Source organism: Camelus ferus, chromosome 17 (assembly GCF_009834535.1).
Source record: "Camelus ferus isolate YT-003-E chromosome 17, BCGSAC_Cfer_1.0, whole genome shotgun sequence".
Classification (NCBI taxonomy): Eukaryota; Metazoa; Chordata; class Mammalia; order Artiodactyla; family Camelidae; genus Camelus; species Camelus ferus.
Genome location: NC_045712.1, coordinates 11,353,950 through 11,380,505, shown reverse-complemented (window position 1 = coordinate 11,380,505; position 26,556 = coordinate 11,353,950). Strand labels below are relative to the sequence as shown.

The 26,556-nt window shown below is 38.0% G+C and overlaps 1 protein-coding gene across 7 annotated transcripts in view; it reads left to right on the top strand.

Moving 5' to 3' along the window:
• The window catches only part of TAFA1 (TAFA chemokine like family member 1), a 684,082-nt gene that overhangs the window by 55,621 nt on the left and 601,905 nt on the right, over window positions 1-26,556 (top strand). For 4 of the 7 annotated variants that reach the window (XM_032458120.1, XM_032458115.1, XM_032458116.1 and 1 more), the window contains exon 3: window positions 16,493-16,643. The exons of 2 other annotated variants lie outside the window; for them this stretch is intronic. The gene's annotated coding sequence lies outside the window, so the exon portion shown is untranslated. The remainder of the gene's footprint in view (window positions 1-16,492; window positions 16,644-26,556) is intronic. One more of the 7 variants, XM_032458117.1, reaches the window with a different exon arrangement.

The following is a 26,556-nucleotide window of genomic DNA, read 5'->3' as shown; positions in this document are numbered from 1 at the left end:
ATATGCTTATTTAATCAAAAGTCACCACTTTGAGATAAAGACAGGTTTCCATATGTCTACGTATATTTTAAAAGTTAAAAATTTGGAATGTAGAATTTTTTCAGCCTGTTGAATGCTTAATCTTCTACAGATAAGGTAAACATCCCTCCATTCCCCGTGGCTAATTGTATGGGTGCTATTTTACAGTGCTGGCCTATGTGGCTGTTTAAACAATAAAACCAAACTTTAAAATTCATAAATTCAATTGGGCATTAGATTAGCAGTATTAATCATCTTTAGAAGACAAATAGTGCATGTAAGGATGACTTTCTTACATATTAAAAACACTTTCTCCATCATTATAACTGAACACTCTAGCTCAAAGTTAGGATAGGTACTAGGTAGAGGAAAACCTGCTGTTAAGTAAAGACAAATATTCTGAAACAAATCTAAATATAAGATGCAATCTGAAGGACATCTGACTATTTAATGTTTTGGATTCCACAATCATGTTAGAATTCTAGGTATTGACTATAATTTTCACATGAGTAACACCATTAATTTTCATGAGCTAACAGCAACAACAAAACATCCCACCCCACAAGACACTTTCATTTTAATTAAGTGCCTTAGAGATAAGTGCTATGAATCACAGGGGTGTTTGCTTTTGACACTGTATGAAGAAAAGAGAGCTTGACACTTTAATTTTCATTTTAAAAAAAGTCAGGATGGATTATAAATATATTAATATTATAAATAGCTTAAAAACATTGAAACAGCAAATTAACATTTTGAGATGTGAGAGAATTTTGTCTTGTGAGTGATGGATCTAGTGAAATTTTTGCCTGTGTAGAAAAAAAGGGAGTGTAACAATTCTATAATCTCCCTGTTCATGGGTTGGCAAGGAAGGGCAGCAAAAGCCCCAAAACCAATAAAGAATTAAAAAATACAGAATGATGTGAAGAAAATATGGACATTAATTTGGATCTTTTGCTACCCATAAATCTAATTCAATGTGCACTTTTACGTAACATGATTTAGCGTTAACAATTGAATGTATAGCAAGCCACAGTAGCTTTTCTTTTTTTCTTTTTTTTTAAATTGAAGTACAGTCAGTTACAATGTGTGTATTTCTGGTGTACAGCATAGTGTTTCAGTCATACATATATTCATTTTCATATTCTTTTTCATTATAGTTTACTGTAAGATATTGAATATAGTTCCCTGTGCTACACAGAAGACATTTGTTTTTTTATCTATTTTTATATATAGTAGTTAATATCTGCAAATCTCAAACTCCCATTTTATCCCTTCCTACCCCCATTCCCCTCAGTAAACATAAGATTGTTTACTATGTCACAGTAGCTTTTCTTAAAGAGGTTAATTATAATCTTACTCCTTTTTTATTTCAGAATGAGTTTGACTAAAATTATTTGTCATTCTATGGTGACAGTGGGTCAACATTTCATTGGTAATGGAATACTCAAATAATTATTCTTATACTTGAAATTGTCAACTCTTGACATCTCAGCAGACCCACAGAAAAATCTGTTGGTCATGCAAAGCTATTATTAAACCTGCTGAAGTCAGAGAGATGACCACCTTTGTAAAGACTTAGTGCCGTCTGAAAATGGGAAATGAGGGGAGGACATTTACAACATTTTAGGGTATGGGCTGGGTGATTTTAAGGTCAATCTTGCCAGGTAGTACACTGTTTGTGATTGGGCAGTCTTTGACATAATAGCTTTAGAGTCGTGGGCACAGTGAGGGGAGGGTCTTGAAGAAACTTTGACGAACAAAATTTGATGTTAGTCATGCTAAGTAAGCTATCTTAGTTTACACTCTTATCTTCCAGAAGCGGGTGTTTCCTGGAGCAAGCCTCTAAGTACTATTTGTTCTAGGTATTGTTTAACGCAGGGAAAGTGTGCCCATCTCAGTCTTGTTTAATATGGGAAGAAGGAATTGTGCTGTGTGATAGGCAGCCTCTAAAATGGCCCCAGTGATCCCTGCCTGTGAGTGTTCATACCCTATGTCATCCTCTCCCTTTGAGTCTGGGCTGGTCTTACTGGCTTCTATGAATAGACGAGGAAAAAACATGATGGGCTGTCACCTCAGATTAGATTATAAAACACTGTGACTTCCATATTGCTATTCCCTCTTTGGCTCCTTCTTGCAGCCCTTGCCCTGGGGGAAACAAGCAGCTGCATTGTGAGTAGCCCCACGGAGGGGCTCCTGTGGCAAGGAACTGTTGTGTCCAGCCAACAGACACCAAAGTCCTGAGGCCTGCCAACAGTGTGAGTGAATTTGGTTTCAGACCCTTACCCAGTTAAGGTGTGAGAGGACTGTAGATATAGCTGCTACCTTGATTGCAACCTGGTGACAGACCCTGAGGCAGAGGCACCCTCCTGACCTGTGCCCAGATTCACGACCTTCAGAAACTATGGGATAATAAACACTTGTTACTTTACTGTGTTTTGAGATAATTTGTTTTGCAGCAGTAAATAAATCTTAGGTGTTAGTTTCACTTTTCAGAATGCATGAGTACACTTCCTACTGAAATGCCTACTTGTTTCAGAACAAGTGGATTTATTGGCTGAACTATTTGGTTACATTTACTAACTGTATAAAGTGATATTGAGACTGGAGAGCAATGTGCCTTATGTTACATTTATTATTAACATGTCTTCCTTCTGCTGTATAGAAACTGGCCATATTTGGAGCAAGTAGTAACTACATTATGTAGGGACAGCTAAAGGGACTGATGTGCAGTTAATGCTTCCTTCATTAAGTACACTGGATAGTGCCTTGCAAAGAGTTCCTCTCTACCTAAAGAGTATTGTCCCTCAGCTTTGTCTCTTTGTCACTTGGTGGGCCTGATGTTTGCTTGAGAAGAGCAGATGTATGCCTGAGACCTGCTTCAGATGCAGAATTTCCCAGCCATGGCCTCAAAGGAGCATCACCCCAGGTTGTTTGGCAGTGAGTCCTGACCCTCCTACCATCTGTGATCACCCTCCACACCATCCACATACCAGCTGCATGAAGGAAACGATTTTCTTCTCTCATCACCAACCCAAGCAAATCCAGTTCTCAAGCTGCAGACATCTTTTCAGGACTTAATCATTGTTTAAATGCAAGAGAAAAAGTGTCAGAAGTGTTATCCTGACAAATTTTAGAAGGGACATGTGGTCACTAACTGGGACAAAGAAAACTGGAGTATAAACCCAGACAAGAAATGGCTTCTCGGATCATTTGTGAGAGGACAGTTGCCAACATGATTCTGAAAAATTTCAAGATCTCAGTTTTTTCCAAGCCACTGTTAACAAACTAATGAGATCCATGCGTGAGCAGTCAGAATGCATCTGTGTTCTGTATGGCTCCCAGTTGACTTTGGTCTCAAATTTGGATTCAGACGGAGTGGTAGCTAAATTCCATTTCTTCCAAATATGAAGTTTATTTTGGGCCACACACATTTACTTTGATTGTTTGCTTTTAGGTTTGTGGAATTTAATAGCTCTTTCTATTTTTCTTCTGTCTACCAACTTCCGTGCACATGTTACCTGTATGCCCCCCCCCACCCAATTTTGCAATGTCTGTGAACATGTTGAACAAGGAAAAAGAAACTAATGGCCCAAGAGACATTTGTTGACTGTCCATGGTAAATATGCAGAGAGCAGGTACTGTACAGATAGTACCAGGCATTAGCTCATCCGTCCTTACAATAGCTCCATCCTTCAGGAGAATGTAATCTCAGCGTCACTCCCTACTAGCTGCGTACCTTTGTTTTTCCTACTTTCAGCACCTCATTTCCCTTCCTGCAGTCTCTTGTCCACCGTGAAGAGCTTAACTGATACTCATTTCACACTGAGAGTCTCTGCAAGTCATTGCTGAAGTTTTTGTTTATGAAAGTCAATGGTTCGTGTGGTGGCGACCTGTTCACATGTCCTAATTTGTTATATTCCTTTCTCACAAATGGGCCTCACATCTCTTCAGATGTGTTGTTGTAAGTCTGGTGTGAAGTTGGCTTCCATCCATAAAGGTTCAGGGCCCCCAAATGTCTATATTCCCATGTTGCTCTGGGTCTGAAGCATCCGAAGCTGCAGTCTGAATCATTACATCTGAGAGGAAAGGTGTTGAGCCTTTACTTACTAGGGTTAGCCCAAACCCTAGTGTAGGTGAGTCTCCTAGGTAATCCAGAAATTCTAACCAGTTTCTCAGGGGCCAGATTCAGGATGAGGAGATTCAGCTGAGCCAAGTGTACTTAGAAACTTGGAGGCAGAATAGGCAGAACTTTGTGGGCAAAGGCTACACACTGGAGTGCACATTTGATCTTTCAAAACTTCCTGAAGCTGGCTCCTACTCCAAGCATTCTAATTTCATTGTGTGAAGTGTTACCTGGGATAAAGATTTTTAAAAATTCACCATCAACTCTAATGTACAGCAAAGTCTGAGAACCACTGGAGTAATGGTTAAAGGTTTGAGCTTTAAATTCAGACAGATCTTAGTTCAAATTCTAGCTCTACCGCTAGACTGTATGACTTTGGTCTAGTTATTTGGCCTCTCTGACCTTGGATGTTATTTCTTCCCTTCTCTTCCCTTCACATTCCTCCCTTCCCCTTTCCCTCCTTCCTTTTTTATTTGTAAATTGGCGATAATAATAACACCAGGCACATGTGGTTACTATAACCATTAAATATACGCCTAGCTCAGTGTTCAGCACATAGTAAGTGCTTGGAAGACATTAGCTAGTATACTGCTGCCAGAGTTTCAGTGTCAGAAGGGGGCTTGATGGTGGTTAAAGGGAGACACAATTAAAACAGTGTGACATGAAGAGAAACGTGGCTTCTCCCCTATTCTGAGTTCTCCTTGTGGCTGCTTCCAGGAATCAGGCAGAGGAATTATTTGAGAAAACTGCTGTCTGTTATTCCTCAGGGGTTCTGCCTTGCAGGGTCTCATCCATCAATCCACTTGACTTATTACCTTTATGTGTTATTTTGAGGTTTGTGTCAAAGGTATAGGTTTGTCACAGTTGTTCTAATTATAGGGAAACCAGATAATATATCTTACACATGTATTTTTATGGCAGGTCATTTAGAAAGTAGGCTTTGTTTCTAATAATTTAACAAAACAAGAGAGAGGTGGTCTAAGGCTTAATTAAACCATTTTAAGTATATCTTGGACTGACAATTTATGAATCCACCTATTTCAAATCTGTGCTGGAAGCAGCTGAGAATATACTCAGACTGTCAGGATTTAATTTGTAGACAGATGTGTGTATTTTTGATTCACATTGTCCTATACTTAATTTTTAACTAGAGCTCAGCATACATTTTGTAGACACTCCTGTAATTGTTAGCAGATGCCTGCATTCATACTAATCCCAGTGTCTTTTTTAAATTCAACTTTTTATTTTGAGATAATTGTGATTAACCCATAAAGCACATTCATATGCAGTCGTAGAAAATGTAATATACCCTTTCCTCAGTTTCTCCCAATGGGAAAATGTTGCAAAACCATGTGTAATATCACGGTCCGGGTACTTTTATTGATACAAGCAAAACCAAAACATTTCCACAGCCACAGTTTCTTCATGTTGCCCTTTTATAACCACACCACCTTTTCCCCTGACCCTTTTCCCTACGCCCTCCTTAATGTCTGGCAAACACCAATTGTTCTCCGTATCTGTAATTTTGTCATTTCCAGAATGTTACATAAATGGAATCCTACAGCGTATAACCTTTTGGGATTGACTTTCTTCACTCATCATAGTTTGATGTCTGGATAATTACTAGCTTTATAAAATGAGTTGAGAAATGTTACTTCATCTTCTGTTTTCTGAAAGAGATTGAATAGAATCAGTGTGAATGCTTCTTTAAATGTTTGTTAGAATTCTCCAGTGAAACAATATGGGTCTGGATATTTCTTTTTTGGGAGTTTAAAAGTTACAAATTCAATTTCCTTAATAGCTATAGGGGTATTCAAATGATTTTGGGTAAGTCGGGGTAGCTTGTGCTTCTTTGAGGAATTGATCTATTTAATATAAATTGTAAAATGTATGTGTGTAGAGTTGTTCATAGCATTCCTTTATTTTGCTTTTGCTGTCTGCAGGGTCTGTAGTGATATCCCCTGTTTCATTCCTGATATTGGTAATTTGTACCTTCTCTCTTTTTTCTTTGTCAGTCTTATCAGACATAGGATTTGCACATATTTTCTTCCATTCTGTGGGTTGTCTTCTCACTCTCATGATAGTGTCCTTTGAAGCACAATTTTTAATTTTGATGAATTCCAACTTACCTATTTTTTTTTCCTCTGGATACTTTTACTTTAGGTGGTATATCTAAGAAACCACTGCATAATCTAAAGTTGTGAAGATTTACAACTATAGTTTCTTCTAAGACTTTTATAGTTTAGCTCATACATTTACATCTTGATCCATTTGAGTAATTTTTTTTTGTACGTGGTATGAGTTACAGGGTCCAGTGCCATTTTTTGCATGTGGATATCTTTGTTTTGATTAATGTTTCCGTGATACATCTTTTTCAATACTTTTACTTTCAGTGTGCCTCTATTGTTATATTTAAAGTAAGTTTCTTGTAGACCTCATAATTTCTTTCCTTTAATTTGTGTGTTTAGGCCATTTACATTTAATATAATTATTAATATGTTAGGGCTTAGGACCTAAATCTATTGTTTTATTTTTTTTCTATCTGTTCTGATTTTTATTTTTGTTTTGTTTTTCTTGGTTTTCTTTTTTTCTGCCTTCCTGTAGGTTATTCAAAGATTTTCTAGAATTCAGTTTTGACTTGTCTATTGTATTTTTGAGTGTATCTCTTTATATAGCTTTTTTAGTGGTTACTGTAAAAACAAAAATGGCTTCGTAGACAATACTTATCACAGTCTGTGAAGTTGTCATATTACCTGTTTGAGTGAAGTCTAAAGAAATTTGCCTTTGTTTATGTCCCTTTCCTCATGTATTACATAATTATCTTAAATATTTCCTATTCATCCATTTAAAACCACATCAGTGTTATAATTTTTGCTTTAATCATCAAATATAATCAGAAAATTGAAGAGAAGGAAAATCTACTGTATTTATCCATATTTTTGCTTTCTGTGTTCTTTCTTCCTTTCTGATACTCTTAATCCTTCCACCTCCTTTTTTTGTTTTTATCATTTCCTTTCTGTTTAGAGAACTTCATTTAGCTATTTTTTTTTAGGGTAGGACTGCTGGAGACAAATTCTCTTAGTTTTCTTCCATTTGAGAACTGCTTTGATTTCTCCTTTATTTATGAAGGATATTTTCTCTGGAATAAGGTTCTGGCTTGGCTTTTTTTTTTTTTTTTTTTTTTTTCCCCAAGCACTTGAAGGATGTGGGAATGCCTTCTGACTTCCATTGTTGTTGATGAGAACTCCATTATCATTCAAATAGTTTTTCCTTTCTGTGTCATTTCTCTCTTGTTGCCATATATATATATTTTGTCTTTAATTTTCAGAAGTTTGACTGAGATCTTTCTTGGTGCTATGGACTTAAGTGTCTCCCCCAAATTCATATGTTGAAGCAGTAACCCACAACATGACTGCGTTTGGTGATAGGGCCTTTATGGAGGTAATTAAGGTTAAAAGAGATTATATGATGGCCCCTAATTTGATAGGACTGTTATCCTTATAAGAAGAGAAAGAGATACCAGATCACTCTCTGTCTCTCCATGCATGCAAAAGTAAGGCCATGTGAGGAGGCAGCGAGAAGATAGCTGTCTACAAGCCAAGAAGAAAGGGTTCACTAGAAAAGCACCCAGTCAGCACTTTGATCTTAGACTTCTAGCATCCAGAACTGTGAGAAAATTATTTTTTGTTGTTTAAGCCACCCAGTGTGTGGTATTCTATTACCGTAGCCTCAGCAGACTAACACATTTGCTGTGGGTTAAAAAAAAATTATCATCTTTGGGATTTGCTCAGGTTCTTGAATTTGTAGGTTTATGTATTTTGTCAAATTAGGAAGTTTTCAGCCATAATTTCCTCAAATACTTTTTCTATACTGCTGTTTTTCTTCTATCCTTCTGGGACTCCAATGATATGATTTAATGGTCAATCTTTTTTTTGTAGGCCCACAGGTTCCTAGGGCTGTTTATTTTTTAAAACTATTTTCCTTCCTTTGAGACTGAGTAATTTATATTGCTTTATCTTCCAATTCAGTGATCTTTCATGTATCCTCTCCATTCTGGTTTTCAGCCCATCCACAATTTTGGTTATTGTATTTTTTCAGGTTTGAATTTTCTATTTTGCTTTTCTTTGTATATTCTCTTTCTTTGGAAAGACTTTCTATTTCTTTGCTGGGGACTTTATATTTTTTCATTTGTTTCAAGTATGTTCTTTCTTGCTCTTTGAAGCTTTTTTTTTGCTAGTGGCTGCTTTAAACTTCTGTCATATGATGATCTACATTCCAACATTTATATTAGCATAGTGTTGGCACCTGTTGGGGTTTTTTAAATCAGTTTGAGATCTTCCTGGTTCTTAGTTTGATGTGTAACTTTTGCTTGAAACCTGGACATTTTGGAATTTATGTTATGAGATTTTGAATCTTACTTAAGCTTTCTGTCTTAGCTGGCTTCCCTAACACTACAGGGCAAAATGGGAGTTCTAGCTCCTTGCTAATCTTTGATTGTGAGAGGGAGGCTCATTACTGCCCTAGTGATGATGAAAGTCTTGGCTATCTTCTCTGCCTTTTGATGCCACCCCAGCAGAGTATTTGGAGTGCTTTGTTCAGCCTGACAGGAACAACATCTTGGCTCCCCTGTCAGCCTTTGCTGATAACACTTTATTTATATTTATATATATGTATATTTTTTGTAATGTGTGGCTGGAGTAGAGCAGTTATTTTCTAAAGTTTTCTGCCTTGTTAGACTGTCCTTTTGCTGGCCTTTGGCTGGAGAGAGCAGAATTTTGTTGGGACTTTTTTTCTGTGCTTTTTAGAACTTTTGGGTTGCTGGTTTCTTCTGCTTGAAATATATGAAGCCAAAAAACAACAACAACAAAAAAACACACTCAAAAATACCCAAACCAAACAAATCCAGGGAACTTGCCACTTTGTTGTTTCTTGAGTTCCAAGACCCAGCTCATTTGTCTTCTCTCCGCCTGTCCAAGTCCCCATATGTTTCTTTTGTATGTAATACACAGGGCTTCCAGTTGTAGTTAGCAGGAGGAATAGGAAGACGTTTGTCTACTCCATCTTTCCTGATGTGGAAGTCCCCCAAACTCTGTCATTTTAATAGCTAATGCTTTTTAATTTACTACAGTGTATATCTTGGCTTCTCTTGATTAGACAAAAGTGAACATAGATTTTCTTTTCATGTGTTCATCACCTGAGTTAAGAGAACGCCCTAGAACAGGTGTCAAGCAGCCTTTAGCAATAAAGTCAGCATCAAAGCCTTCCAAAAGGAAATGTTGACAGATACATTATACATACAATTCAGGGCTGACCTTTTACAGCTGTGTTTAAATTTACACTTATTACATGGTTTTAAAAAACGTCTTAAGTAGCTTGTTAACATACTACTAGCAACCCATTCCATTTGGAATTAAAGCCTTTCTGCCAACATTGAATTGCTAGAGAAAAAGCAGAAATAAGCATGGTAAAATTGGTTTATTTTATAACCAAATGTCAACTAATTACTCCATTAAGTTAAAAATCCTTGCTCATTTTAACCAGGGATATATTCATTTTCAGAGAAAAAAAAATCTGTCATAAAATCTCCCTCTTCCCTCCCTACCTCTTTGATATAATAAGTTAAGTGTTCTCTCATCTGGATTTTACCATAGGAGTGACATAAATGATCAGATATATTAAGCACAGACTTCGTGGGTGCATTTGTGAAAATGAACATTATAGCCTTCAATCAATGGACACTCTTTATGAATCTACAGTGCCTTATGCCTGGGGCTGGTGGTCTGTCCCATGGGCTCCCTCCCACAGGGGATCATTTGACTCAGTGTCTCCTCCCAACCACTGTCTTTCCCTTCACTGGGATTGTGTCCAGGGTATGCCCGGTTCCCATCTTCCACTGCTCTCAGCTCAATTCATTACACCTCAGGAAATCCCTTTCTTACTGGTACTCAAGCCTTTGTTTGTTTGTTTGTTTTTAAACAGTTTTATTGAGATAGAATTCACATACCATAAAATACACCTGTTGATAGTTTACTTTTTTTGTTGAAGTATAGTTGATATACAATGTTCTGTTAGTTTCAGGTGTACAGCAAAGTGATTCAGTTGTACTTATATATGTATATATCTTTTTTTTTCAGATTCTTTTCCCCTATATGTTATTAAAAGATATTAAATATAGTTCCCTGTGTTACACAGTAGGTCCTTGATGTTTATCTAATTTACATATGGTAGTGTGTATCTGTTAATCCCAAACTCCTAATTTGGCCTACCCCACCTGTCCTCTTTGGTAACCATAAGTTTGTTTTCTGTATCTGTTAGTGTGTTTCTGTTTTGTAAATAAGTTCATTTGTATCATTTTTGGATTCCACATATAAGTGATATTTGTCTTTTTCTGTCTGACTTACTTCACTTAGTATGATGATCTCTCAGTCCATCCATGTTTCTGCAGATGGCATTATTTCATTCTTTTTTATGGCTGAATAATATTCCATTGTGTGTATACCTATATATACACATATATATAGGTATACACACACACACACACACACACACACACACACACACACACACCCTTCTTTATCCAATCATCTGTTAGTGGACAGTTGGGTTGCTTCCATGTGTTGACTATTGTAAATAGTGCTGCTGTGAATATTGGGGTGCATGTATGTTTTTGAATTAGGGATTTTGTCTTTTCCAGCTATATGCCCATGAGTGAGATTATCCATGCCTTTGTTTTAACTCTAGTCCACAATTCCTTTTCCTTACAACTTCAGTTACTTCAGAAATCTCAGAATCATAGTCTCTCCATATACAAATAGGGGAACAAAGACCTGGAGAGATTAAAGTGGTTTTGTTAAAATACATATATTGACAGTGGAAAGAGAGTTGAAGAACTCCAGTTCTCTAACCAAAGAAAATTCTTTGTTACATTTCTATAATTCCTTCTTTCTCTTTTTGTTACATTTATATAATCTCCTTGGAGGTGGAGAAGGAAGGAATAAAACATCACCAAGAATGGGTGATCAATGGTAGGAACAGACACAAATCAAGAAATATGAACAAAGTAGCCAGTGACCTCTAATTCAAATCCCCTCGGAAATCTCTGGAATCTAGCCCAGTTGGTATCAGAATCTGGAGACAGGTTGTTTGGATCTTCCTTGGTATTCTCACAGAAGTAGTCTAAAACATACACTGTAAGTTGACATTTGTTGGAAAATAAATCAACTCTTTTGGTTGAAAGTGACAGAAAGCCAACTAAAAATTGCTGAAATACAAAGGAAAAATCGGAGGCACAGATGTTTAAAATTTGTAGTGAGGAATTTATCTTTCTACATTCTTGGCTCTACCTTCCTGTGTTGGTTTAATTTCCAAGTAGGCTCAACAGTTGTTTTGTTGTGTGTGTGTGTGTGTGTGTGTGTGTGTTTTTAATAAGTAGCAACAGGCTTATAATTTACAAGCTTAGAAACTCTAGAGGAGTGAAGATCTTTTCCCCAAGAGTCCTGGTAAAAGTCACTGAACCTTGGTTCTGATTGCAACTGCTCATCTCGACCAGTCAGTGGGTTGAAGGCCGAAATGCTCTGATTGGCCCACCCAGAGCTAAATTCCCGGCACACTTCTTAACCTCAGAGATGGAATCAGTTAACTTCATGAACTGAGAGTAGGGTAAGACTTTTTTTTTCCCCTGGAGGAATAGTGATAAACTATCACCCCACAAATGGGGAAGGGAAGCCTACAAGATAGATCCACATATACCTGTTACCTGTGGAGGAGGTGGTAATGCAGTATAGAATGAGGTTGGGGCAAATTATTCCCATGAACACCCAGGCTCTCCTTGCTGCTATTGCTGGATTAATTCTCTCCTCTGAGTTGGGGATAGGATCCTACAGGTTCAGGTTTTTTACAGTATCTGTTTCAGAATCTTCCAGAAGTCTTCCTCTGCCTCATCCTTTTTGTTTAAAACTGCCTTTTTCAAAACATGAGGCTTCACGACACATTTAAAAACAGAAACTTATTATTCAGTTTTATTTTTCTGTTTTATTTAACCATGAATACCAAGGCAGTATAAACCCGTTTGTGAATATACTTTATTCTAGCAAAATTACAGGCTAAATAAGTTTGGGGACTAGGCTGGAAACTTAACCTTCTTTTATAACTACATTTTTAATGGAAAAATGACTTTCATGTCCCAAATAACTGATTTACAAGTGGATCATTGAAATACAATCTATTTGCAACACATATCACCAAAAAATCCAGCAGATGCCTCAAAAAACTTTAGTTACAGGGAATCATTTTGATAAACTTAGTCTTCTTCCTCTACTCGATAACTCAGTGTCTTCCTGGAGCAGAGTCAGGGCAGATATGATCAGACATACCAGAGTTGGGTCAACCATATTTATTTGTATGGATGAATTAAAGAGGACCATGTCTTAAACAGAATTTAGTAACCTTGTGGAAGTATAGGGGGGATTAAAAAAGTATTTTCATATTCAATGAATTTATCAGGAAGTCTTACTTCCATAAAGATAAAAAGATCTTAATGACTCTTAAGATAGGCAAAATCTTTGATCTGATGGCTTTGGAGAAGCCCTTTAAAAGACCATAATTCTCAGAGAACTTCCCAGGGGTATGGACAAGCAGTGTTTGTACGTCATCCTTGTCTGCTACCTTTGGTTTCTTGACTTGGAAGACTAATGGCAGTGATGTTGAAACACAGTTCAGTCTTTTGAAGATTTCATCCATCCATCCATCCATCCATCCATTTATTCACTGGGTATATACAGGTCCAGGACTCTGCAAGGTGGGGCCAACCAGGCCATTGGTCCCAAGGCCTCAAGCCTAAAGAAACCTTGAGTTTTGGCATCTGCTCAGCCACCAGTGTGCATGGAAGTAGCATGAGGCCTCATCAAAGATTCTGAGTTCACCTGAAATCTGAGGGATCCAAGAATAGCTAAAGAAGAGGCTGAAAGAAGGTCCTCAACCTGAATCTAAAAGCTGCTTGATTCCAACACAGTCTCTCAGAAAGTATTCTAGGTGCTGTGCTGAGGAAATAGAGAAACAAATAAGGAAAGATCTCAGGAATTTACATTCTAATGGAGGAGACTGATGTGTGAAAGTTCATGATAGTGCAAAGCAAAAACAGAGAAAGATAGCTGCTATGCTGGAAATACAAGCTTTGGACAAGGAAGGACTCAGGAGAGCTGCTGCCCCACTTCTTGACCTTGTCTGTAAGCTTTTGTTGGACAGCCTTTGGCTCCTACCACCTCTGCCTTCACCTCTGTGGTGAATGTCTTATTTTGTATCATTTCAAATAAGAAGAATCCCCTAGTCCAGAGATTCACAAACTTTTTTGGTTCATGGTACCTCTAGGGCAAAAGAAATGCCTAACGATTTTGTTTGTTAAGTAGCTAGTCCAAACAATTTAAAATGTATAGTGTATTTATGTCCTAATGACTTAGTAGCCATTTGAAAAAATACACATACATTGACTGAAAAATTTGTTTCTTATATAATCAGTTACTTACTGATGTGTCTGTTGGGCACTGCACAACCTCCCAAATCTTGACATTTGACACCCTTGAAACTGACAGCCCTATTTCCTGTTCCACATCTATTTTTTTGCAGGGAACTAGCTTTTTATCACAGCAGCCTCTGAAAACCCAGCTCTGCAGAGGTGAGGTAGCATCAAAGGGAGCTGGAGCTAATGTTGAAGCTGTGAATTACTGTAAGCTAGTAACCCATACAGTGTGAACAGATATGGAGGATCACTGTGTTTCTCTTACCAATTTAAAATATCCTGTATCACTCTTAACATGTGTTGTAGTGCTCCATGCACAGTCTGGGAACTCAGACCTTAGCTGTCTTTCCTCTGTTCACTTTGATACAAGAACCCTCCTCCCAGTGTTATTCATGGCCTCAGTCCCCAAATCCCGTTTTCAGGTTTGGAAAGGGAAGGGAGGAGTCAAAATGTGGACTCAGAGAGTTGCCAGTAAACTGAAACAACATCAGTTATGTCGAACTGAACTACACCCATGGAGATGAACTTTTAAATCTGGAGAGGATAACGGAATACACTTATTACAATAAGTCTAGAGTCAGCATAGCTTGGTGTGTTTTTATTTTTCATGATTCTGAAACACTTCTGAGTCTTAAGATCCTCACCACGATCATTTACTAACATGTTTTTAGGGAGTTCAGTGAGACCCAGTATAGACTTCTGTCATCAGAATGCCAGTTTTATATTCACTGTACTATACAGTATATTATTTCTCTGTGTCAAGTAATGTGAAATTGGTCTAGAGCTGCAGATGACTTTGGAATGCTTATGTTTTCTGGGAGCAATGAAGGAGAATGAGACATAGGTTTGTGAGAATAAGAAATCCTACTGAAAATGGGGACAATAGACTTGACAAAGTTTTCTTTCAGGACAAGATATGTATAAAGGGCTTAATGTTTCTGAAATATGAAATAAATCAATTTTTTAAGTGAGTTGTGTTGCCCTGTGATCCCCCAGCGATGAAATCCACAGCATTCGTTTGCTTAGGGGATGGACAGGTACCACCCAGGACAAAGAACTCATTGCTGGGCTCTGAGCCTTGGAGAGAATATTCTGGAATCCCTATAGCAGTGGTTCTCCAACTTTAGTGAGCATCGAATCACCTGGAGGGCTTGCTAAGGGACATATTACTGGTCCTTATTACAGAAACCCACCCAGAGTTTCTGTTTCAGGAGATCTGGAGTGGAGCCCAAGGATCTGTATTTCTGATGAGTTCCCAGGTGGCCTTGATGCTGCTGGATTTCATATCACACTTTGAGAACCACTGCCCTAGAGTGAGAATAGTCCCTGAAAAGTTAAGTGCACTGAGAGAGAAAGGGGATTTATAAATTTCAGAGTTTCCATCCCCATATCAGAAGCAAAGCCTGAAGTTCTAAAACTGGGACTTCACCATAAAGAGATGTTAGTAAGCATCACCAGATAAGATGAGAAGTCCCTTCTGCTGCTGGAGATACGTGACAGAGGGGTGGGGCTGGAGACAAAATGACAATAGAGATACAGAATGTTCTTACCTCCTCTCCCTAACACCACCTTAGAGTCTAATTTAAATGGCGAGAAGCAACAATCCTTCGTTAACATTGGGAAATCAAATATTATCCAAAGCCAGCTCCTAATTTACTTGCCTTGAAATGTGTCAGTCCTTTCCTGAAAACTTCTCTGTTAGGGTGTTTCTAATTGCTATTAGGTTTTTTTCCCTATGCTTAAAAAATGTTATTCTTACTTTAAAATCCAGAGTACAGCCTCATGAACATTTCGCATACATGAGCAATAAATTGACTGGTGATTTAAAAGAAGACATCACTCTACTGCCTGGTGAATCAGTGCTTTACAAAGCATCAAATATCTCCCTTTTTTGTGTGAACAGAAGTTTCATTCAGGACTTTTAATTGTTAAGAATCTTCCTTTTGTTTCCCACTGCGGACAAAAGCTGTATTCTTTTTGCAATGGGTAAAACCCTGTAATGGTGTTCTTCTTCTGTTTGGGTATGACAGATACCCTCTCAGGAACTAAACTCATTCTGCACGATGTACTTGAGACTTGGAGAAGTAAACCACAATTTATCTCCTCCAAATAGCACTCCCCAGTTCAGAGCGTGAGGCAGATAACCTCAATGTGAACTTTGCCTATGGATGTTTATCTACAGCCTCCAAGTAATATGGATTTATTCTGGTAATATACAGACCATTTTGCAGATAATGTCGAGAGCAAACATTTTATTACTGATTTCTTGCAAATTACACATGGCTGTGTTTTAATGGATTTTCCTTCCAAGCCTCAGTCTCACAACATGAGTAGTTCTACAGATTTTTATTATGATCTTGAATATTGACTTTTAATTATGCACTGGTTAACAAAACAAATAAGGCTGTCATTTCCATCAAGGGAGCGTTAAGGATGGAGGGTATCTTTTGACATCCCTTCCACCTTCCCATCCCATTACTACTTGTTTAACATCACCCACGCCAGATATAAAAATGTAAAAATCTCACATTACTTTAAGGAGATCCTGGGGCAGTTTTTAATTATACTTATCACAAAATATACATGGCTTACAGTAATGATAGTTGAAGGGCACCTCAACAACCATATTCAAGAGTAAGAAGGGCTGTTCAGAGGGGCATGGGAGGCATTATTTCCATTTCAGTAGAAGACAGACTAGAAAGCATACATTTAAATTGAATAAAAAAAAAAAAAAAAAGGCAGTCAATCCAGTGAACTTCCTGACCACAAGGATATCAGGGGAAACAAGTCATTAAAAAATCCAAGGACTAAACTCCACTCTTTTTGGCACATTTCAGTTCTTAAGATGGCCTTATAGAAACTCAGCATCTGACAGCGATGGCCCAAGAGTTCTGAAAATCTGAAGGCAGCATCCAGAAATGGTGACCCTTCTAACACCACTCTCATTCTGAGACTCAGTGATCTCATCCCTGAAGATAAGAAGAGGTGGTAAGCAACTTCTATCCGGCGTGTATATTTTTAGATTCTGTTTCGAAGTTTGAGTAGGGTTAAAGGCTTTTGAAATTTCTTCCTGGCTATTCAGGCAAGAAAATAGGTCAAGAGCTCAGTAAGACCAAGGAGATCGTGGTTTATTTCTGTAGGGCAGTTAGCATTCTCCTTAACTCTTTGTCCCCAAAATATCCTAAAGTATATCCTGTTCAGAAGTGTTAACAGTGAAGACAAATTTGGGATATATGAGGTCTTAATGAATGTTGGTTGTTTAGTAAATCTTGGTAGGAGATACGAATGAGTGAATGAACAGATGAAATTTTGACCATGATACGGGTGGGATCAAATACCTATAATGTGTTTTATTTAGAACTACAGAAAACTGGAATAGGAAAGGACCTCAGAAACTAATCTAATCCATTTTTTTAAATCAGTTTTTAACTTATGGGGCAACCAAATAATTTGCTTTCTTTCTCCTCTCAATAATAGTGTCAGAACTGGGAATTGACGCCAGTTAGATGGTGTTTTCTTACATTATACTATTCTGGGATGCCAATTCTCTCTGCAGTTTGTCTCATGGGAAAACCTAGAATTTTTTTGTTTGTTTGCTTTTTATTCCTCCACACAACAACCACCACCAAAAAAATCCCAAAACCAGTTATTTAGCTCAATCAGGGAACAATAGAAACTACTCTAATATCCTGCACTGTATTAAATTCCTTATTCATTTCTTGGACCACCATGCCAACTTTGCAAACGAAAGAACAAAAATAAGGTGACATTAATTACTTCAAAAAAAAAAATCATCCCTACACAAAACAATAGTTTTTGTCACTATCATAAAATTTTATAGACCCTAGTCAAACAGTAAGAAAAGTTGTTGCTGGAAAATATCAACTACTTTAGGAGTCAGTGGGCTCCTTCACAGATTTTCAATTGACTGACCTCTGACTTATTGCTTGAAGTGGAATGTAATCCTCACCATATTGAGGAAAACTGGGGCATCCATGGTAAATAGTCACTTTGAATGGAGCATGCCTGCATTTTGGGAGCAAAAATAAAAATGGGGCATTTTTCTACCACAGAGGAGCTTTAAGCTTGTCTTAACAGTTTTCAAAAAAAGAAGCACCTGTCTGATAGAATTGCAGCCACTCTGGCCAATTATCAGGAATTCTTTCTCTCTTGATGATGGAATCAACTCTCAATAAGAAATGAAAGACCACAAGCCAACTGCGACTTGTGGAGGCTATGTTTATTTCAGAGTCTCAAGGAGCCCTGTGTTGTTAACCAAAATATAAAATGTGCAATAAACTTTAGGTATAAAGGACTTTGTTGGCTGTAAAATTTTATTTTACTGCTGTCCTCCTATGGCTAAACACGCTCGAGATCAGCAAAGTATTAAAATATTCAAGATGACAGAACATGAATCCTAATTCCAGAAATACAGCAGTGAGAATGAATGACAGGGGGCAGACACAGAATGCCTATACTGTCATCTATATAAAGTCCATCATTTCTTTATGTACTTAATTTAAAAGGATACAGAGGATAGAGTGAGCATCCTTAATTGATCATTTCCATTACTCTTCACACAGACACCAGTTGAAACTGAGAGTGACAACTTTGAGCCAGAACCTCCTTGTTACAGTGAGTCACATGCAGGCACTTCCATCTTACTTACACACACAGTTAGGATGTTGGAGAATTTTCCTGAGGCCCAAATTGTTTCTACAAGTTTGTGGGAGCTCAGAAAAATACATACTGTTCAAAATTTCCCTGAATGTGCAAGGAGGCCAGGATTTGTACTTTGAAATATAAAACCCCTTATATATGCTGTCTAAAGAAAGCCTTTGTTACAGAAATAAGTCTCCCTGTGGAAGATTGTAATTTCCAGGGGAGCTAGCCCTACTAATTAGTCTCAAGGTTGATTTGGACATTGCAAAATAGTATTATATTCCCTCAGGATACGAATTATAAACAAGGGGAAGCAAAACCTTAAAAAGGGAAGAACAGTGGGCTTTCCCACTGAACCCTCGCAAAGCAGGAAGAATAGAAAATTCTTTTGGTTCTTCTGTCAGACTTAAAAACGTAATTAGGATGGCGTCACCAAAGCCCACCATTTTTGTTTCTTCTGGGATATAATAGTTACATTTGAACTTGATTTTTCGAGTTACACCTTTCTCGTGTGCGCACATGGTTTAAGGATTTTTTTTTTTTTTTTTTGCTTTCGTTGTTCCCTTGTGTACATATGTGCGTGTGGTGTGGTTGGGGGAGGGGTTCTCACTATTGTATCCTTAGCTTCTAGACAATGCCTGACACAGAATTTCAATCTATGTATCTTAAAGGAAGATATTTTAGAACATTTAGCTTTGTCTCCTATTTATAAAAGTAATACTTACTCGTTAAAGAAAAAATATAAAGGCTAATAGGAAAATAGAGATAAAAATTGAATACATAATCTTACATCCAGTAATAACTAGTATGAACATTTTAGTGTGATTCCAGTGATCTGATTTGTATATGTGTATGTGTGCATGCACAAGTATACCTAGAAACCCAGAGATACACACATATGTACATACTGTATATACCAGACACTCACAATTAATATAAACCAAATATTCAGTTATATATTCTTTTTTTTTTCAACTTAACTTTGATGAGTTGGGAGAGATATTTCATTGAGTGGAAAATTGTTTATAGAGTTCACAATATGCACTTGCTAAAAAACTCTCAAACCACAAACTCTACAACCTGGGGTTGAAGAAGCTTCTTTGTGTTCCCCATACTGGCTAGTAGTACAATTTATTGAGCACATACTACATGCCAGAAACTCTGCTAAGCACTTGACTCATGGTATTCTGTTTCAGTCTTCACAACAACTTTTGGAGGTAAGCGCTATTAGGATCTTCTTTTTAAGACCTGGGAAGTGTAAGTAATTATCCCCAGTGTTAAATGGCAGGGCTGAGTTTGAACTCAGGTCTGCCAAATCCAGACCCTGAGCTGAACCCCTGCGTCTATTACTGTCTTGACTATTACCAGGACTGTATTACACATTTGGACATGTCTTTGAGCTCTCTATCTTTTTGATCACTTGGTCCTGTTGATCCTACTTCTGCAGTATCTCCTGTTTTCCAATCCCCCATCAATGCCTTAACTCACTGGTTCTCAACCAGGGACAGTCTGCCCTCAAGGGAGACATTTTTCTTTGTCACACTTTGACGAAGGATACTACAGAGCATCTGTTGGGTAGAGGCCAGGAATGCTGCTACATATTCTACAGTACTGATGACAGGCTCCTACAGCAAAGAATTATCCAACCTAAAATGTTAATAGTGCCAAAGCTGAGAATCCCTGCCTTAGCTCATTTCCCAATCTCTCTTGTCTAAACATGAACAGCCTCCTAATTAGTTTCTCTGTCTTAAGTTTTATCCTCATCTACACTGCTGCTGTAGTTCTCTCTTTAAGCACAGATAAAAATCATGCCACTCTCTTTCTCTTTTTAGCTCTGTAGCTCTGGAGGGCTCCCAGGGACCAAATACAGATACAAATAGTTCTAGACTATATGCCTTTAGGCAAGTGATTTAACCTCTCTGAACCTCAACTTCACTACTTGTGAAATAAAGGAATAATAACTAGCACCTACCTTGATACAGTTCTTGTGGGGATTTTGACACTTCATGGCTGGCCCAGGTTAAGTCTTCAATAAATGTTATCTATCATTAAAAAAAAAATCTTTGAAGGTTTTCTACTCCCTGCAGAAGGAAACTCAAACTTCTCAACATGACATTTCAGAGTGTTTTACCATGTAGTTCCACTCAGCATCCTCTTCTCTGGGCTGCTAATGTGGATGACCTGTGCTCTAGTTATGCAGGACTACCTATCATCCTCTAGATTCACGGAGACTTGGATGTCTGTGTCTTTGCTCATGCTCCCCTGCCAGCCCGGTAAGTCCGTCTCCCTCTCTTCCACCTGGAAACATCTGTCTTCTTCAAGACTCAGGTCAAACATTACCTCTTCTGTTTAGCTTTCTCTACTAGCTTGTCAGATGAACTTACTCCTTCCCCTACATGATCCACAGTATTTTTGTTATTCCATCTGTCAGTCTGTCCCTCCATCCATCCATCCATCCATCCATCCATCCATCCATCTATCCATTTGTCCTTCTATCCATCCTTTTACCCATCTATCCATCCATTCATTGGCTGTAATACATAATAGTTAAGATCACAGGCTCTGGAACCAGATTTCGTTAGTTTAAATTCAGGTTCCAGAATCAAACTGATGTGACTTTGAACAAGTTACGTGGCTTTATGAAGCCCTATTTTCTTTGCCTTTCAAATAAGTGTAATAATGTAATATGATTGATAAAGTTATTGTGAGGATTGAATATGTGTAACCCATGTACCATATTCCTTGCTATGCGTCAGCCCTAAATAACTGTTAGCTCCCTCCCACCTTCTGCTTGCTGAGCACCTACTCTGGCAGGCCTTCTTCACATGGTGTCTTGAATTATAATGCATGGTGCAGGTGCCCAAATCTCTCATTAGATAAAGCACTTGTTGAGGAAAGGTACTTTAAAAAAATTTCCTATTCACGTGAACACTTGAAATATAGGTGACAAAGATACCATTTGTGCCAATATCTGGCCTGTGTTTCGTAAGGTTGTGCTGACCAGTATTTCTCTCTTAAGATGCTATGTATGCATCTGCTGATGTGAGAAGTATGGCTGATCAAAAGGAGTCTGCTGTTCTCCTGCAGTGGTGGACCCCCCTCCATTTCCAGCCCGCCTTTTAAGCTGTCTCTCTAGGTGTAATACAATCAAAAGAAATCTCTTCGTGATTATAACAATGGCCTTCAGCCATCTCCATTACTCTGTGTAGGAGAGATGATGTCAGAGACATATTCTTGCAGAAGGAGCTCAGTGACTGCTCAATTTTACATGTGGATTTTGAATGCTCTGCATTTTGTTAAAATCCAGATCACATTCTTCTCACTACGCAAGTGGTCCAATCTGATAAATATTATACATTCTCCTCTGTTGCCCAACGTCGCTATGGCAAGTTATTACTCAGGGACATGCCCCCCTCCCCAACATACACACACACAAATGCAAAATAAATAGATCTGTACAATCATTATTGAGCTAAAATAGCACTTAGAAATGTATTTTTATTGTGAAAAATGGCCAAATAAGAGTTTCTGACTGTTTGTAGCCCTGTAATGTAAGTCAGATAAATTGGTGCCCAGAAGTCTGACATTTCAAAAGCCCAAGAATATGTTGCTTTTTTTCTGATATGCCACTTTGGTAATTCTCCCAGCTATTTTCCTTTTGCAAAAAGCAATTCTTCTGTGTGAGGGCAGTTCAATTAGAGCATTGTAAAGGCTGTCAGAATGACTTCAGTGTCAGTGCCCCTGAGCAATAGGAGTAATTTGGAGAGGAACAAGTTCTGTTCTTACCACCCTGGTGTGGGCAATGGTGTTAACTAACTTGGAAAAAGAACGCACCGTCTTCACCTTCTCAACTCAGTTAACCTGCCAAGGGAATTTGAAATAGACCTTCTCAGCTCAGAGCGGGTTCCTGTTTGGGTCAGCTCAGCAACTCTGAGCCCTTCTTTAGCCAACAGCACCCTCATTTGTCCTCTTAGCACACGTCAACAAATTCTCCCCTTGAGCATGGGCTGGATTTCAAGGCTTACTTGTAGCGAATAGAATGCAGCAGAAATGACACTGCATGATATTTGAGACTAGGTCAGAGGTCAGCAAACTTTTCTGTAAACGGCAAGATAGTAAATATTTTTGGTTTTTCAGGCCATACCCACCTGGCGTCTGCCACAACTAAGCACCTCTGCCACTATAACATGTAGCACAAACAGGCTTGGCTGTGTTCTGATGAAACTTTGTAAGATGAAGTGGAGGGTCAGATTTGATCCACAGGCCATTGTTGGCCAAACCATGTATTAGGTCATAGAAGATGATGCGGCTTATGCTGTTTCTTTCTCTCTCCCTCTCAAAACAAATATGCTTTGTTTTTCTAGAGCAGTTTTAGGTTCACAGCAAAATCGAGCAGAAATACAGATATTTCCCATTTACTCCCTGCCCCCACACATGCATAGCCTCCTCCATGATCAGCATCCCTCACCAAAGTGGTACATTTGTTACATGACAATGATAAAACTGCCTTAACACATCATTCTCTCTCAAAGTTCATAGTTCACTTGAGGGTTCACTCTTGGTGTTGTACATCCAGTGGGTTTGGACAAATGGATAATAATATGTATCTCTCGTGGTATCATACAGAGTAGTTTCACTGCCCTAAAAATCCTGTGTGCTCCACCTATTCATTGCCCTCTCCCCCAAACCCTGGTTCCCACTGATCTTTTTACTGTCTCTTCAATTTGTCTTTTCCAGAATGCCACATAGTTGGAATCATACAGTATGTAGTCTTTTCAGATTGACTGCTTTCACTTAGTCATAAGTATTTAACATTCCTTCATATCTTTTCATATGGCTTGACAGCTCATTTCTTTTTAGCACTGGAAAATAGTCCGTCGTCTGAATGTATCACAGTTTATTTATCCATTCACCTACCGAAGGGCAAGTTTTGGCAATTATGAGTATAGCTGCTATAAACATTTGTGTACAACTTCTTATGTGGACGTAAGTTTTCAGACTTCAGGTAAATACCAAGGAGTATGGTTGTTGGATCATATGTTATGAGTATGTTTAATTTTGTAAGAAACTGCTAAACTGTTTTCCAAAGTGGTTGTATTATTTTGCATTCCCACTAGCAATAAATAAGAGTTCTTGTTGCTCCACATTCTCGTTAGTGTTTGGTGGATTTTGGCCATTCTAATAGTGTGTAGTGTATCTTTTTGTTGTTTTAATTTGCATTTGTCTGATGATTTATGATGTGGAGTACCTTTCCATATATTTATACACTATCTCTATGCCTTTTTTGGCATCTCAGTCTCTATTCAAGCCATCATGTCTAGCTGCCCTGGAGCCACCATGCTGGAGAGGCCATGAGGAAAGCCTACTTAGAGATAGAGAGAGATGCCCCTTAGCCTCAGCTGTCCAAGTCTTTTCTCACAGATCTGTGAGGAGGAAGTCTTAAAAGATGAGTCCAGAGCAGCCAAAATCTATCTGACTGCAATCATATTGTGAGACGCCAGCAAGAACAACTAGCTGAGTGCAGTTAACCTCCAGAAATGGGAGATGATGAGATGAGCATATGACATAGTTCTTGTCTTTCACTGTGTCCCACTACCCTGCCCCTCCTGCTTCACATGGGGTGGACATGCATCTCAGTTTGATCCAGTGTGACTCAGCTCCCTGATCTTCATAGTAAGAAAGAGTGGAGGAGCTCTCTATTTCTGTGTATTTTTAACTGGATAGCATGTAAGCTTGGGGCTGCTAGTGGACATTTTGACATCATACAGGGAAACCCTTTCCAAGGCAATAACCAATGAAGAAAGAGAGAGAGAGAGAGAGTGAGAGCGTGATATCACTGATGGCATCTGTGGAGCTATTCCTGAGGATAAATATTGGGTATTTCAGTTAAAAAAGCCAATTGTTGTATTTTATATTTTATCATAAATCATAAATAGAAGTTGATGGATTTTAAAAAACTAGTCATAAGTATGTGCCAGCACCCAGGTCAAGAAATCAAAGTTTACAGCTTTCCCAAATCCCTGCCTCTTGCCTCCTTTCAACTCCCCAAAGATAAATATTATCTTGAATTTTAACAACTTATATTAGTCCCTCATCTTTTAGTGCTTAGAAATGTAATCAAATGCTGTGTACCCTTTTTCATCTGACTTCTTTCATCCAACTTTCTGCTTATTTGATTTTTCCATGCTACTGTGTGTAGATTTAGATGATTCATTTGCACATCTGTGTAATTTTCAGTTGCATAATTATTAACAGAATTTATTTAGTCTATGGTTGATGACATTTCTTGTTTTTGTCTGTCATGAATAGTGATGCTATGAACGTTCTTGAATCTGTCTTTTGGTGAATGTATACCCATATTACTGCTGGGTTTGAACCTCACAGTGGAACTCCTGGGCCATAGGGAATGCATATATTAGGCTTTCTTAGGTAGTCCCAAATCATTTTCCTAAGTGGATCTTCCTCCAGCAAGGTAGAAGAGTTCTAGTCTCTCCACTTTCCCATCAGCACTGAGTAATTTCCATATTACTCATTTTAATTATTCTGCTAGGGGTGGTGCAATGTTGCATTGGGATTTCAATTTACATTTCTCAGACAACTCATGCAGTAAAGCACCTCTTATTGATATATAATGACTATTTTGATATCCTTTCTGATGAAGTGTCTAAGTCTTTTGCCCATTTTTCTGTTGAGGTATCTCTCTTTTTCTCATTGATTTTTAGGAGTTCTTTATATATTCCTGTGTGTATTTGTTTTGAGAAAATGTAGGTATGTCAATACATTTTTAATTGTGTGTTTGAATTGGGACTTTGTCAGCTGAAAACTTTAGTTTACTAAAGAGCATGGCTTGGCTGAGACACTCAGTTTGGACACCATTGCCATGAAGGAAGAGGCTTACACGTTATGGCTTCATTGAACAGTGAAGAATTCCTCTGACTCTCCTGCGTAGGCCATTGTTATGAACTTCAAGGTCATCAGGCAAGGGCATGGAGTGACAGGTCATGTCCCCTTCTCCACTAAAATAGGCGAATTGGAGAGGAAGGGATATTTAAAATGGGCTTCATGGATGAATTCCTTGCATTTTTCTATATTCTCAATTTGACTTTCTCTATTTGCCTTTGAAAGTAGATTGCCCTAGAATGCAATGCGTTGTCACATGTTGCTTCCAAGTCCACCAGAATCTCTGATGATCCTCTGTTTGGTTCTTAATGATCTTTTAGAAGCCCAGACAAAGAAACCAATGCATTGTTGATTCCAACTGTGAAAAAGTAGACAGTGGGATTTCTAGTCTTTCAGATTCTTCAGGGAATTGCCTAACTTCTGAAACTCTCGAACTCCTTCTTTCTTCCATGCTATTAGCAGCAAGATATAAATCAAACACAACACTTACAATAAATGGGGGGAAATGTCTTTTCCACTCTCCTCTGAAACCTACCTTCACTTCCAGGTAAAACATGTAATGTGGATTTTTGAGCCTTTTCTCTCAGTCTGTCCTTGGCATTAATTAACCCTTGAAGTTCATGCTATTAAGGGAGTTAAAAAAAAAAAAAGAGAGCTAGGAGAGTAGGTAAAAAGAGAAATTGACAAATCAGTTAAAATGGCAAATCTAAAATAAACATGCATCTGTAAATAAGACCACATCTACCTCAGGGTTTTTTTTTTTTTTTAATATATTTGACTCGTCAGAAATCAGATATACTAAAGGACTAAGAGATCAGATAATGTACAGGAAAAATTTTATTAACCACTTCCTGACTTGCAAATAGATTTTAAATAAATAATAAAAACAGTGATCACTGCCTACAAATAGTTAAAATAGAATTTGCTGTTTATGGAAGTGAATTAGTGAAGGAATAGTGACTTTTAACACATCAAGCACGGGAAAGTAGTTCATTTCTCCTTCTCAGCATGTTTCCATTCGATCTTAAGATCGTTTAGAGTGTTTTCACATGGGATATGACTGCTATCCTGAGGGAAGTGAGGCTCAAAGGATTGAGAAATAAATATTCGTTCTACTTTATCCATACTTCCCAACAAACAGACCACAGGTAAATAATTGTATCAATCTCTTACACCTCAGGAGATGCACATCAATCTTGTGGTCATACGGACACTGCCTGTAGTTTATCAGATGTGGTGAAGTGCCTTGCCTTTACCTTGGTAAAAGGAGAACAAGACGATCAGATTGCAAAACCCGTCAACTCTGATATCTGATCACGTCTAGACAGTTGATGGCCCT